Below are 16,473 nucleotides of genomic sequence, written 5' to 3'. Positions count from 1 at the left end.
AGCTGTGTGGGGGTGACATATGCTCCGTAGAGGTGAAGCGGCCTTCGCCTCGTAGAGACAGCTCTACGCTATTCTAAGGGATGAGTAATATTTTGTCAAACGCAAAACATATTGTTCCTTCCGGGTAACACATCAACAGAACGTCACTGTATTCGATTAGTTTCTAATGTCAACAATACCTGCCGGCATAGTGTGAATGTCAGACCGTTCATCTTATCGCCATGTACATGTACAACATCTCACTATATCATTTTTTTGGTTCCGTAATCAACTAGGAACCCTTATAATTTTAAATGTCCGTTTGTTTATCGGCCTGCCTATTTATCTGTCAATCTGCGGCTTAGATTAGTAATCCTTAGTACTAGAAAGCTACAATTCGCTGATACGTAATATCCATATTATCACGTATCCGGGATATCACGTATCATTTGTGGTATATTGTACAAAAAAAAATCAGCCATATCGTATCTGGAGGAACCCAAATTTGGTATGTTTTAAAAATTATTTTTGTTTTGGCGATAAAATGTCTACTTGTGTAATTAATTTTCTGTATCTATGTTTTTGTTTTTAATTTAAAATAAATGGTTGAAATGTAATGATGTAGTATATTTTTAAATCCTTTTCGTATAATACCACACACGATCAGTTTTGAATTTTTTTTCCATACAAAAAAATGTTTCAACACCCCTCCTAAGGGAATTTTTTTAGGAACGGATGGGGACGGGAAAAGGATGACTGCTTATGTGTTTGACACGGCATCTAAAAGGTTAAAGGATGACTCACGCTGGACCGGGCCGGGACCGGGCCGGAGTTTCCGGAGCTTCGTTTTCTATGGAAAGTGTAGTGTATTGGCATCACGAGCGCTTACGTCGTTGTAAATACATTTCATCGTATGATTCACTTGACTGTGGTAAATACAGAACATTACAGAAAGCGCCACGTGATCACCGATCAGCCGTCATAGAAAATGACATGTCGGACGCCTCGGCCCGGGCACGGCCCGGTCTAGCGTGAGTTATCGTTAACGACGCCACCGTAAGCAAAAGACTTTTAAGCGAGCATGACATGTTCAAGCTACCTACCGGGCTATATTAATATTTAAACACACCAGCCAGCGGCTAATAAAATAATAATCTTAAAAAAAAATTTAAACCAACTTCAAAAAGGATATAATAAAATATCATTCCAATTTATATGCGCTAGCAAATGATACGTTGAAGGTCGAGAATTTTTTTTTCACCAGTGTCTGATCCACAACAACCTAGTAGTAACATTGTAATTGATGGTGGGTTCCTTCTACATCGAGTGGTTTTGTCAATCAAAGGTAAAATGTAACTCCCAAGCCTCCCAAAATGTATCCACACCTCCTGGGATGGAGCAAACTCAGATTATACGCATTTAGGACTAAATGAAGTTATTAAAACGATTTCCAGCCTGCGGGGAATAAATACCTTAAAACGCTTTTTTTAAATCTAATTTGATTATAAAATTATAAATTTTACAATAAGTAAACAAATACATGTAATTATTGTTTTCAAAATTAGCATAACTACTATTTCCGTATTAAAGTCATGGACAAAATATTTATATAAACAACGATTTATGTAACCCCTAAAAATGCTAATTGTAAAAGAATAGTAGATTGTTAACCAAGGGACGAAAGGCACTCATTTCTGCCGAGGTATTTTGGCGCTCGAATGCAGTGAGAGCGCCAATAGTCCGAGGCAGAAATGATGCCTTTCACCCGAGTTAAACACTCTACTTTTCATTTCGAATACGAGGAAAGTAAAATGCATGTATTTTTTTTAAAACATGACTAAGTATACATTTTTATAGTATTTCTTGAGGGTACTTTCAATTAACAATTCAGACAAAAGTATCGTTATTTATGGAATGGAGAGTCAAATATCAAAATGAAAAATTTATTACAAATCCATTTAAACTCAAATTTCAATTGCGTATCGTAAAAAAATTAAAAAAGTCGTACTTCGAACGTAAAATGCTCTAGTGCAGACACGTATCATTTTCTGCGCACCTTTTAGAACAACAATGACCCTCTTTCAGAGCATGAGAAATGAAATAGTTATTTACAGTACATATGGTGCTACTTTCTCGCACTAGTGCGTAAAAGAGCACTTTTCGTGCATATGTCGAAAGTTTAAAGCGCCATATCTGCTGTAAAACGTTGTACGATACACGTGCGAATAGGTAATTCGCAACTCGTGTCGATTTAAAACACTCCCTGCGGTCGTGTTTTAATTTATCGCCACTCGTTTTCCAATTTCTGTTTTTGTTATACAAGGGTGCAAAGTTGTATTTTACCCGCGAGTGTGAAATTGAAACACGAGCAAGCGAAAGGATTCTATAGTCGAACCACGTGCGAAGCGAGTGGTTCTATAATAGAATCCTGAGCGTAGTGAGTGTTTCAACACACGAGAAGTAAAATACATTTGCACCCGTGTGTAACACAAAACTTTTCCCCTCACTATAGCGAGGAAAGTGCAACATCCACAGGCGTTAGATCATCTTCATCACTGAAATCACTCTTTTTTTTTACGATAATACGATATTATAACAGAAAACTCTGGAAGTTGTGTATTTTTACGTGTCGGAGTCGGTGAGAAAAATTTTGTTGACAATGTTGACATTTCTGACGATGCGTTTTGAAATTGCATCGACTCAACTTGTGCGTTCAGAATTACATTCAACATCATTTTAAAAAACAAATGTGTCTTATGGAATTTAAGGTTTATGACTTAAAATCATTAAATAAAGCTAAATTTGGTATTTTTTATTAAATTCTCAAACCATTTATTTAATGATAATTAATATCGAACGAACCATTATTATGAGTGTTTTACGTTTTGCTATCTGTCAAAAGCTACTTAAACACGCTCCATCCAAGGTCAAATTACTTTCCCCACTAGTGGATAAAATGCGTTTTTCCCCTCTTGTTTTAAAGGATAAAAGACGGCTTTCTGAGGTGAAAAATAATAATAATATTATTTTGCTTGCAAGTTTCATTATAACACATACATTGTTTAAGCATATCTACTCTACAGGATAAAATTTTATAAGTGACTAGTGACCAAATCTTAATACCGACAACCGATTCAATCAACATTATAATACTTAGTCTGATGCCCGTTTCATAAAAGCTTGCTACTTGTTACTTTTTTATAAAACCAGCCCCTATTTATAACCTCCCGTTATCGCCGGCCGCGATATTGTATTTACAGTCGCCATCAGATGTATCAAAGCGGCCAAGGTGCTCAAAAATATTTAAACACGCACTCTTCACTTGTTTGAGAGTTTAAGGGACAAATGCAGATTACTCACTGTCAAAACATTACATTTTCGATCAATCTGTGCCTTACTAACCATTCACCACTAAAAGTACAGCCTGCTTGCAAAGTAGTTAGTGGTGCTAAATAGGGTCTTCTGTAAGGAGGAGATTTTCCCCCAGTTGGGCTGCTTCGGGTTCAAGAGATAACATTTCGCTTTTCCTAATTTTTTAATAACAATTTGTTCAGAAATGTAATGTGTCTAGAATCATTTGAATGTTTTTTTTTATAACTTACCGAACTTATAATTTGAATTCGTGCACTGAAAACATTACCATCCTGTATATATTTATTTAGTTTTTGCGCGTTCAAATAGACAATGTCAATAATGTATGGCATTATTACTCTTGCATCAGCACGCAGCAAACGAGTTGATTTCTATCGAGTCTTATTTGTAAATCAAGTATTTATACAAATTAACCACCACTTTAACTAAATATGTAATTATATTTGCTTGTTTAATTGAATACAACCAGTTTATAACAGCTAAAGAGGGGTTAGTAATTTATCAGTGAATTTATTTTATGTTGAATTTCGGGCCAATTCGAACAATGATCTAGATAGCAACTAGATATCTACTAGTTATGAAACAGAAACGATAACGAGATATTTAAGAAAGTCATGTCAAATTTGACATTTCCGCAATTCCAAATGTAAGATTTGCTTAAGATATTACTTAGACATCCAATGGATATCTAATGGATATCCCAAAACGTCCCGTTCTCACATTAGTCATTAGTCACACAGGCTAATTCGAACTTACACGACTGATACTGAAACGCATGATAAAATAATATCATTCAGATAATATTCTGATCTCACTGTACGATCGAATTGGCCCGATATTTTAAAACCATAATTTGTAAGATTTGCAACAAGCCGGCATTTGTGTGGTAATTATAAAATCATTTCTTTATAAACTATCTAGGATATAACTATCCATATATCCGTCTAAATGTATTCGGCCGGCAACCCCTTACTTCACGGCCTCTGTAGTAATGTAGTATTAAACAAGTTCAAGTCATCATACATTAATAGGGTGACCACTATAGTTATTGGCCACTACATAGTTAATCGGCCACTCTTAACAATAAGGCTTGAATTGGCTTGTGTTAATTATACAAGCATATTTTATAACAAATTCAGTATAACTATAAAACTTAATATGAAGGGTACATGGAAAGAACATGTCTAGTCACTTTAGTAACATTTAAAATGTATGGTAATTCCGTGACCATGTATTTCTTAAATAAAAAAAAGTTGTGTTACATATATTATAGTGGTAGCAGAGGATATAACTAATAGATTAAGAGTTCTACATTTTGAGATGAAAATCTCATTTTCCGAATAAAGTGACGGTTATGATAATATACTAGTAGCTAAATTGTTAACCAAGGGATGAAAGGCAACCATATCTGTAGAGGTAGTTAGGCGCTCGAATGCAGTGAGAGCGCCAATAGTCCGAGACTGAAATGGCGTCTTTCACCCGAGTTAAACACTCTATTTTTCATTTCGAATACGAAGAAAGTAAAATACATGTGCATTAAAAAACACGACTAAATATAAACTTCAACCTAACTTTTAAATATAAATATAAACTTTTGTGTCTGGTAATAAACGTATTTTTTTTTTCAATAGTATTTCTTGAGGGTACTTTCAATTGACAATTAGGCTAAACTATCTTTATTTATGGAATAGAAATTGTACAACAAATCCAGTGAAAACCAAATTTTAATTGCTTATCGTAATAAAAATAAGAAAAAAAACGTACTTGGAAAGTAAAATGCTCTAGGGCCGAAATGTATCATTTTCTGGACAATTCTTAGAACAGCAACGACCCACTTTCAGACCATGAGAAATGAAAAATTATTTGCATATATTTGTAGTAGGGTTCCAGAACGCCCCACACTATGTTACGCCTGTGATAATGAAGTGACTTTTACTTGCATGTTAATCAGCGTATTTTGTACATTATCTGGTACAAGCATTTCTAGAGTGTAATCTTGATATTTTGTCAGTTTAGTAAATTAATTATTCATATCCTAAAATTAGCTTGTGTACCTAAATGGTCTTTTTGCAATGTTTATTACTTACTTACTAAATACTTTAATTTGTCATGTATATTTACATCGTATTAATAATATTATCATTCGCTATTACTTAACAGACGATACCGTAACGTGTGTTGCTAAATGCATGTTTCTAGTCTAGACTAGTATTAATATTAAGCTGCAATTTCTGTCTGTTCGATGACGTCACGTGTGCAGTTTCCTATTTCACAAACGCGACCGTGGTTAATATGAGGTAAGTAGGATTGTCAAAACTTGAAAAAACATTAATATTCAAAATGGTAATTTAGTGTGATTTATGGCTGCATCACCATGTTTGTTACACAACTTTCCCAAATACTCTGCCCCAGGTATAGTTATAAGCGCTCAATGACGTTTAAACCATACAATCTGTCCGTCTGTCCGTCTGTCTGTCACCAGGCTGTATCTCATAAACCGTGATAAATAGACAGTTGTAATTTTCACAGATGAGGTATTTCTGTTGCCGCTATAACAACAAATAATAAAACCAGAATAAAATAAATATTTAAGTGGTGAAACGTGATTTTTTGCCGTTTTTTGCGTTATGATAAGGAACCCTTCGTGCGCGAGTCCGACTCGCACTTGGCCGGTTTTTTTAGGAAGTTTTGGAGCACATATCAAGCATTCGTTGACAGAGTCAGTTTTAAACTGTTACTTTGACAATATATCACGACTTTCATGCCTTTCCAGTGTTTCTATTACCAAAAGAAAATAGTTATAATATTATTATTTTCAATTGCAAGATACAATTTGTGATACCTAGATGTTTTTATTTAAATTATCAGGTAAATGTCGTTCCCGATTCTTGTCACTATTCCCGCTGCCGTCCCTATTCACGCCGTTTGACGGTATAAGGCAGCTCTTTTAATTTTAGCATAGAGTAACTTATACTAGAGCGGTACTGTCATAGTAAATTTTGTAACCCCAGTAAATTCACTGCCATCTGTCGACACACTTTAAAACTAAAAATGAAGATTTATAAAAATACGATAAAATGTATTTAAATATGGATAAATGATTTTTTTTATTTGCATTAATTATTTTTATGATTTTGACCCATGTTCTTTCACTGATATGCGTTAAAATTCTTAAATAACAAACGAAACCGTCAACGCCATCTATACGACAGTAGGCCAAAACTAGTAGCGCCCTCTGAACGAGAATCAAATTTTCTTGATTTTCGAGGCACGTTTTTTCCTTAGACTGTATCCATCTATTACAGAGTTATATCTATCTTTGATTTTAGTATAAACGGATAACCCAAGGCCGTATAACTTAGAATAAACAATGTAAAAGTTACACAAATCTTTTTCCCGCTGCGAAATTACAGCCAGTTAAGGAAGCGTGTCACAATATTTATATAATATATTGACACGTAGCTAAAGATAAATTATATTTGTGTCGGCGGACATTTGGAAAATCATCCGGCTTGTTAGTGTTACTAATGTAGTGTAACAACAATAAATAGATCGTGTAATAAGTACACACAATACAGTGAAAAGACTTATCTTAAGACTCTTGGGCGGAGGTGGGTCCATACGCAAGGAATAATTTGCGACCGGTCGCTGCTTGCGATGGGTCTATCTCTATGGCAGCCACCTGTCCGGTGGTTGGCATGGTGAATGGTCTCGGGGGGAGCACAAGTTGCAGAGAACCTCGAGGCAAAACTGGAGCGGTATTCGACATGCGTTAAGTGACGTTTCGTGTTGAACTTCAGTTGAATGGAAGAAATCGTGTGTTGTCAAATAGGTAAATTTGACATTAGCAATCCACAGTTAGGTGACAACGAAACCAAACCGAACCACGCAGAGTTCAGAGCCATTTTAAACCGTATAGTAGTAAGAAAACAAAGTTGATTTTTGTTGCATAATTTTTTCAATGAATGAGTTTTGGTGTACAACCAAATGATACTTTCCACAGTTGATGAACAAATGATTCATTCCACTGTTGAACTGATGTTGAAGCCGAAACTGACAGTTGTGCATCTCGAATAGGGCCCCTGGTTGTGCTCCTTCCCGAGGTTACCGCCTGTTAACTGCCTGGTTCTACCGTAGAAACAGGCAGAACAGAAACAACCAGTTGAATCATCTTGGGGTGAGCTTTGCAACGGATCGAACACCAGGCTCGGAGGTAGACGATGTCATCCGCATGACACCATCTACTACTGGGCCAGGAAAGAGAACCAGTGCAAAGAACACCCCCCACCATCCCTCATATGGATCTATGTTTGCGTGCCAACGTCGAGAAGCCACTGTAGGTTCGTCTTCGTTAACGGAGGCGAACATGCAGGGGCAGAACGATGGTGGCGCGCAAATAAAGATCCATATCCCGTAAAATCAACCGTAAGCGATGACGTGGCATGTCGCAGCGGGCTTTTCATCCACAAAGAAGGATGATTAGCGGTAGAATGCCACCCGCGTGTTTGTGCCGTGCGCGGGGACCCGTACGGGTGGAGAAGGAGATCCTGGGAGCGGGTGCGAAGCGGGGGTCTGTAGTCGTTATCCCCGTTAGACGAAGTTCCTTCGGCTCTAGATTCATCTCACACGGGAGGTCTTGGCTTAGCCAGCCAGGATCAATCGGCTGTTGTGTCCAGTCAGATGGCCACGTGGCGAGTTTCCTGGAGTGTAGGGGTCTGTAATCGGCGGAGCACGATTCCTGTGTTGGCTGTGGAGCTGACTAAGGTTTTGGCACCGTGCGGATTCATGGGCAACGCACTCTGGGACGCTATATCAGCTAGGTATCTCTGATGTGTCAAAGCATCCCAAATGTGAGGCTCCAAGGAGGGTGGGGAGCCTAGCTGCTGAAAATTTTCCTGTTGGTTTATGGATAACATAATACCTAAAACGACGGTAGGAGGAGAAAAAGCCGGACCCGTACGGGATGAGGCAAAGGCGCATAGCGCAAAGGTTGCTGCACCAGCTGGGAGTGGACCTGTCCCTGACAGGAACACGGGAGCAGGTGGCAGTAAGGCATGGAGGTCCGCAAGGACGGAGGGCGCGCATGGCGCGAAAAGCAGAGGCCATGGTGGAGCAGGCCACTCCAAAGGTACCACCAGATCTTTTCCCCAAGGGTTGAAAAGTGGATGCGTTCAGCAAGTTCCCGTAAGGGGACCGACTAACGCAGGTGCTGGAGGAGTAGGCAGCGGAACGATGGCCCACTGCGAGAGGCAAGCAGGAGCACCACTTCCAAATCCTGCTGGCGTTGCTCCGGGCGCCCATGACAGTGCGGCCACGCCCAAGGGTGTGGACGAGCAGTCGGGTGGAGGAGCCGCTATGTCCAGGAGGCAGAAGAGGCGTGCGAAGGCGCGAATTGCGAGGACGGACGCGCAAATGGTGGCCGGACCCAACACTAGTGGAGCGGGAAGGCCACCAAATAAGAGGCCACTGGGGGCCAGTGGCGACTCGTCTCTGCTCGCTAGCGACCCCAAAAGAACGAAGGTGGGAGGATCGTTTGCGGAAGTCGTGGCGAGCGAGAAGATGGCCATCGTCCCAGTGGCCTTTCCAGCTGAGAAGGTGATGCAGGAGCACATGCCGGCGATCGTAGGAGCTCTGCTCCTATTCCTTGATGAGGCCGCCGAACCTATGCCCGACATCACACTCGGCAACCTTGTGGGGGGCGCGCTCAGCGTAACCTGCAAGGGGAGGGAGACCGTGGAATGGCTCAGCACGGTGATCGGAGGTGGTGAGATTGCCGGGCTGCGCCTAAAGGTCATGAGTGCCAGAGACCTGCCGAAACCGGTCAAGATGGCCTGGAAAACGGTGGTTGATGGCAGTCAGGACATCACGAGAGCCCTCAGAGTGCTGCAGAGGAGGAACCCGAGGCTGCACACAAGCGAGTGGAAGATAGTCGACACCGTGGGGTCGGGGCCGAGCACCAGGCGAATCGTCCTGATGGACCGGGTGTCGGCCGCCGTCATCAAGGAGGCCGACTATGTTCTGCACTCTGGGCTCGACACCAGCCACTTCAAGCTCCTAGAAGAAGGGAGGGAGCAGGGGCCTGAGGGGGCTGAGATCGGGGCCTGTGGGGTAGTACCCGAGGAGGCTACGGTTGCTACGGTGACAGGGGAGGCCCCGGAACGGGAGGCGCCACCAACTGGCGACGCACCTGTGGAGGTGGCTGGGGACCGGTCGGAGGAGACGGGGGATGTGGTGCAGCCCGGGGGGGACTACGCTGAACCGTTCATGGCTCGGGCATCGTCACCGAACTCGGTGGCGGGGTCAGAGTACCTGAGCGGTTTTTCGGAACTCTACCTGGACGGCAACATATCACCCATGTCTTACAACGACGGGGACGACACGGTCCAAGAAGTGGCTGCTGATCTCAGCACCACCAAACATTAAAAAGCCGCAATGGAGGGTATAAGGTGCGTACAGATAAATCTTCAGCACAATAAAGCAGCCACTGCCCTTCTGGCTAGGCAGCTAAAAAGCGACAAGTTCGATATTGCTCTTATTCAAGAACCATATATTTACAAAGGCGAGATAAGAGGCTTAAACGGTACTGGCGGGACAATGTTGTATGTTTGTCCTGAAAGTAATATGAGGACATGTATTTATGTTAAAAATGGCATTGACGCTATGCTTCTACATGCTTTCTGTTCCAGGGATCTGACTACGGTCAAGATCCAAAACAAGGGGGGGGGGTAAGGCTCTAATCTTCTCATCAGCCTACCTTCCCTACGAGGCAGCAGATCCAATCACTGGGCAACTGCGGGATCTTGCTGTCTACTGCAGCCAGGCGAACACCGACCTGATCATCGGCTGCGACGCGAACGCACACCACGTCATCTGGGGAAGCTCGGATGTCAACAGAAGAGGGGAGAAGGTACTGGATTTTCTGGTAAGCTCTTCCTTACAATTATTAAACAAAGGCAATGAACCGACATTCGTCAATGCTAGGCGGGGTGAGGTTATTGATATAACGCTAGCGTCCAACAACGCGAGTAGTAAGATTAGCTCATGGCATGTCTCTGGGGAGATTTCTTTATCGGACCATAGATACATATGCTTTAGGTATAAGACTAAAATTCAATTAGAAATTATACGCAAACGGAATCCCAGAAACACCGACTGGTTAGCGTTCAAAAGCGACTTGAAGGCGGAACTGGGAGACCTTAAAGGCAAGCTAAACTCTATCAGTGACATAGAACTTGAATCAGACCGAATGGTACAAGCTGTTTATACAGCCTGGGCAAACAACTGCCCGGAAAAGAAAATCCTGGCGAAGAAGGTGCCCTGGTGGAACCCGGAGATCGCAAAACTCCGGAAGGAAACCAGGGCTGTCTTCAACGATGCTAAAAGGACTAAGGACTTTCAGCATTATGCGCAGAAACTCACTGAATACAGCAAAGCGGTGAGGAAAGCAAAAAGGAAGGCATGGATGAACCATTGCGATCAAATCAGGTCCATACCGGAAGGCATGAGACTTACAAAAGCGCTAGCCACAACGAAGTCAGTTCCGCTCACTTCAGTTAGAAGAAGTGATGGAGGAATGACTGAAACGGGGTTAGAAACCCTAAAAGTCATGTGTAACACACACTTCCCAGGCTCGATAATACACCAGAGCGTAACGGACGATATAGTAACTAGTGTGGTGGAACAACCCACTAGCACTACCAGGTACAACTGGGACACGTCTAAAAAGGTAGTAGATCACGATAAGATACAATGGGCACTATCAACATTTCAGCCATACAAAGCCCCGGGGCCAGATGGAATCTACCCCATACTACTACAAGAGGGCGCCAATGTACTAATACCACACTTAGGTAGACTGTACAGAGCGTGCATAGCTTTCGGACACGTGCCACGTGTGTGGAGGATGGTAAAAGTAACATACCTGCCTAAACCAGGCAAAGCAGATTACACAGAAGCCAAATCGTACAGGCCGATAAGTCTGTCATCATTTTTCCTCAAAACATTGGAGAAACTGGTAGACAGACATATAAGGGATGGTCCTCTTAAGAGACATCCACTGCACCAATTGCAATGTGCGTACCAGCCGGGTAAATCGACTGAAACGGCACTGCACCTGGTGACAACCAAAGCAGAGCAGGCGATAGAGAACAAGGAACTATGCCTAGCCACTTTTCTAGACGTGGAGGGGGCATTTGACCGCACCACGTATCAGGCAATCAGCACTGCAGCATCTAAACATGGCATAGAACCGACAATCTGTAGATGGATTGGTACTATGCTAAATAGCCGACTAATAAAGTCCACCCTCATGGGAGATGAAATATTAGCCACGGCCACGAAGGGTTGCCCACAGGGGGGGGTTCTTTCACCGACTCTCTGGAGCCTGGTAGTGAACTCACTGCTGGAAGAACTAAACAAAGGCCCAATATACACGGTAGGGTATGCAGATGATTTAGTGATTCTTGTAAACGGGAAATTCCCGGGAACGGTATCGGAAATCATGAATACAGCACTGAAGCAAGTGGAGAGGTGGTGCAACCATCATCAGCTCTCCATCAATCCTGGCAAAACAGTAGTAGTACCGTTTACCAGGAAAAAGACCCTTAACGGCATGAAACAGCTGAAGCTTTATGGAAGGGTTCTGGAAATGTCCGATGAAGTGAAATATCTAGGTTTAACACTAGATAAAGAACTGAACTGGAAAAAGCATGTCGAAACTACCATAACCAAGGCACTGAGGGTGTTTGGAATGTGTAGAACGGCATATGGCAAAACGTGGGGTTTAAACCCAAAGGTACTGAGATGGATCTATACCATGATGGTAAGACCTATCATTCTGTACGGATGCCTGGCATGGTGGCCAAGGACACTAAAGAGCACATGCAGGGATGCCCTTACGAAAATACAAAGAACGGCGTGCATGGCTATTACTGGCGCGTTTAGAACGACGCCAACAGCGGCGATGGAGGTACTACTAGACCTCCCGCCGCTGCACCTAGTGATACAATCTGAGGCGCGGAAATCGTTACACAGGCTGGCTTTGACAGGCCTCTGGAGCGATAACAAGCCAAAGACTAAACACACAAACATGGAATGTGACAATTTCATGAAAAGGATTACGAATATGGGCTGCGATAAGATGCAACCCAAGTTTGTGTTCCGTAAGAATTTTAATGTTAAAGTTCCAACAAGGGCTGAATGGACCGAAGGTCTTGAAGCACCAATGTCTGATGAAAATGACATCATATGGTACACAGACGGGTCCAAGACAGATTCTGGTACTGGGGCAGGCATTTATGCAAATGACTTTAGTAGTAGCATAAGCATGGGCAATTACGCCACTGTCTTCCAAGCCGAGACATACGCTATAATTGCCTGTGCACATGAGAATATAGTTAGGCAAACCCAAGGGAAGAATATCTATATTCTCAGCGACAGCCAAGCTGCACTCAAAGCGCTTAAGGCGCCTAGAGTGGACTCTAGACTGGTATACAATGGCATCCAAGCTCTGAACAAGCTTGGAAGGCAAAACAAAGTGCAACTGGTGTGGATCCCAGGGCACGAGGGATTCATGGGCAATGAAAATGCAGATGAACTTGCCAGAGCCGGATCTGCAAACAACCTTATAGGTCCGGAACCATTCGTGGGGCTCTCACAGGGAACCATCACAACGGCTATCAAAGACCTTACTAAGACCAAACACCAGGAAGAATGGGACAGTCTGACGGGTCTAAAGCACTCAAAGCTCTTTATACAAGGGGTAGACTCTGGTTGGAGCAAAAAGCTTTGGAAACTTAGCAAACGGCAACTCCAAATAATAACGGGGGTGTTTACTGGCCATTACGGGGTCAAGGGAATCCTGGCCAAGATGGGGCACGCTGACAACACCGATTGTCGTATGTGTGGCGAAGAGGAAGAGACAATAGAACACCTTATGTGTGAATGTCACGCCCTCGCCAGACAAAGAATGAAGGACTTTGGAACAGGCTACCTGGTACCAAAGGAATTCAAAAAGCTACCCATAAGGTCCATCATCCGGCATATGGAGATGGTGGGGAAGGCTCTTGAGTAGCGGACGGGTCTTTTCTAGGGGGTAACTGCACAAAAGATCCCTATGGGTCGAAGTGTATCCGAAAGGGCCCCCGAAACTATAAGATAAGATAAGATAAGATCTTAAGTTAACGCATGTTTTATTTTAACACATGCATTAAATACACAAAAATATTTAAAAACAATTTATTGATCTATTACATATTTTATTTGTTCTTCTAGTGGACGGCTACTTTTCTATAAAAACGTAGACCTCATTTTTTTCTGAATATTGACATTATAAGTATAAGACACATAAGACATCTGTTTGATATTTTTACACAATAGGGGGATATTACTGCAATGTTCTGCCAGTGCAGGTCTAGCCTTTTTAGTAAACCATAGGGTAACTTACACATACTGGAAACCCGAATCCGAAAATTCGCTATCTTCCTCTTTATCGCTCGAATATGCAAGAGTGATAGAGATGTTAGATAAATAAATTTTCTTGTTTCACGATCTGAGGGCAGATTGTGGTAGTGGCGCCCTGGCGCCCCCTACGCAGAGTTTCGCGTAATATTCCCTATTCGATGCAAGTATTTAACCACAGATAAAATAAAGAAGAACAGAAAGTTTAAGGAAAAATGCAAGCCCGGAGATTGGACGAGGACTAATATACTCGTAGTTGAAATTACATTTGAGATATCGTGGAGCGCAAGATTTGTAATATAGTAGCAAAGAGGATATGTCATAGTAAATTTTGGAGCCACGGTAAATTCACTGCCATCTATCGACACACGATTAAAACTAAAAATGAAGATGTATAAAAATGCCATAAAATGTATTTATATATTGATAAAAAAATTTTTTTTTGTAGGGTAGGCGCCCCCCCACAAGGTTGACTGATGACCTGGTAAAGGTCGCTGGAGTCCGCTGGATGCGGGTGGCGCAAGACCGGTCATTGTGGCACTCTGTGGGGGGAGCCCTATGTCCAGCAGTGGACGTCCTCTGGCTGATATGATGATAATGTATTATTTTTATATGATTTTAACCCATGTCATTAAATAACTGATATGCGTTAAAATAGTTAAATAACAAACGAAACCGTCAACGCCATCTATCCGAGAGTAGGCCAATGGTAGTGGCGCCATCTGTTTGATAATCAAATGTTCTTGATTTTCGTGGCACGTTTTTTCCTTAGTCTGTATCCATCTATTACGGAGTTATATCTATCTTGATAAACTGTATGTCTTTGTTAAATTAGGGGTCTATTCTAAACTTTTTGACAAATGTTTGTAATTTCATCGTTTGAACAAGCAATTTTTTATTGCATTCTGGGAGACAGTTTTTACCGAATATTTTTATGTTGTTATTATTCTCTTTTGATTTTTTTTTGCAAGAACGAAGCACAAAGACACCTATAAATCGTTAAATTATTTAATAGTTTAACGGTTAGCACATCTTATGCAAATTTGATAGTGGATAATTTATACACCTATGGATAAAAATCAATGCAACAGTTGTGAAATCTGAATTAATATGGCGCGAGAAGATTTAGTTGATGCTTGCATCAATGACATCCAATTGCAACATCAAAGTGTTTGATTGTTAGATGTCGAGAATTCGAGATCACGCGGGTGATACTAATATCAAAGAGGATATAACAGGAATAATAGAATAGAGCGGTACTGTCATAGTAAAATTTGTAGCCACAGTAAATTCATTGCCATCTATTGACACACGATTAAAACTAAAAATGAAGATGTATAAAAATACCATAAAATGTATTTATATATTGATAAATGATTTTTTTATTTGCATTAATTATTTTTATATAATTTTGACCCATGTTCTTTCACTGATATGCGTTAAAATTGTTAAATAACAAACGAAACTGTCAACGCCATCTATCCTAGAGTAGGCCAAAGGTAGTGGCGCCATTTGTTTGAGAATCAAATTTTCTTGATTTTCGTGGTACGTTTTTTCCTTAGACTGTATCCATCTATTAGTACAAGTCTAAGTATTCCTAGGTTTTATTCTTACTGCACCCACGCACGATAGCAGTATTCTGTTTGGCCCTATGTTATATAACTACATAGTATACATAATATACAAACACAATAACACACACATAACACATGCATACTCATACTCATACTCATTTATTCATAATATTCTTAAAATATTACATGTCTAACATCAGAATATAAATTATTATCATCACATAATTTTGAATGAAAACAAATTATGTCTAGAATTAAAGTTACAATAAATCATTATGTTCATTAAATTAAAAATACATTATAAATAATTATGTCAAGATTAAAATATCATGTCATGTTAGTAGTTAGTACATAGGTCGGGTATGTCGAATAATTGCATTGCAAAGTTCAACAATTTGCCATGTGTGTGTGTGTGTGTGTGTGTGTTTTTACAAAATCAACTGCCATCTGATCTTTCAACCCAGAGGGGAAACTCGGCCTTATTGGAATTGGGGTTTCGTCATGTTTTCCTTTTGCGTAATTAAGTTAAAAAAAAACGTGTTTGATTTAAAGATAACAGCCGCGGCTGGATGCAGCAGCGGGACATCCGTTTCCCACCGATAGCAGTAATAACTGGCTGAGTAATATTATCCCCGAGTATTGAGTGATAAATACCCGCAAAGGGGCTTAAATTGCAAATTAAATTAGTAAATGTTTTTTTATAATTAAAAAAAAGTTTTCTAGATAGAAGTGTGATTATAATTTTTCTGTAATATTATTTTTGTAAAAAAATCATAATTTTTCATTGGTAAACTTTAGAGATAAGGGGGGGGGGGTTATTTTTTCCACATTTTCCTACGTTTTCACTACGAAAAAAAATAAAGAAAAATGCTTTGTAATGTACAATTTGAGCTCTTTCAAATGATATCCCACTTGACCTGGTAACTAGAGTTTAAAATTTTGCCCCCTCTTTAAATTGGGTATTTTCCATAATTAATAAAAATATATATTTTTTAATGCACTTCCAAGATGTGTTTGGTTAGCGTTGTTCATAACTATTCCAAATTTCAAATCGATAGCTTTAGTAGTTCTCGAGATATTTAGCAATGTG

This window comes from Cydia strobilella, chromosome 1, assembly GCF_947568885.1.
Source record: "Cydia strobilella chromosome 1, ilCydStro3.1, whole genome shotgun sequence".
NCBI classification, from domain to species: Eukaryota; Metazoa; Arthropoda; class Insecta; order Lepidoptera; family Tortricidae; genus Cydia; species Cydia strobilella.
Note: the sequence above shows the minus strand (reverse complement) of the source record.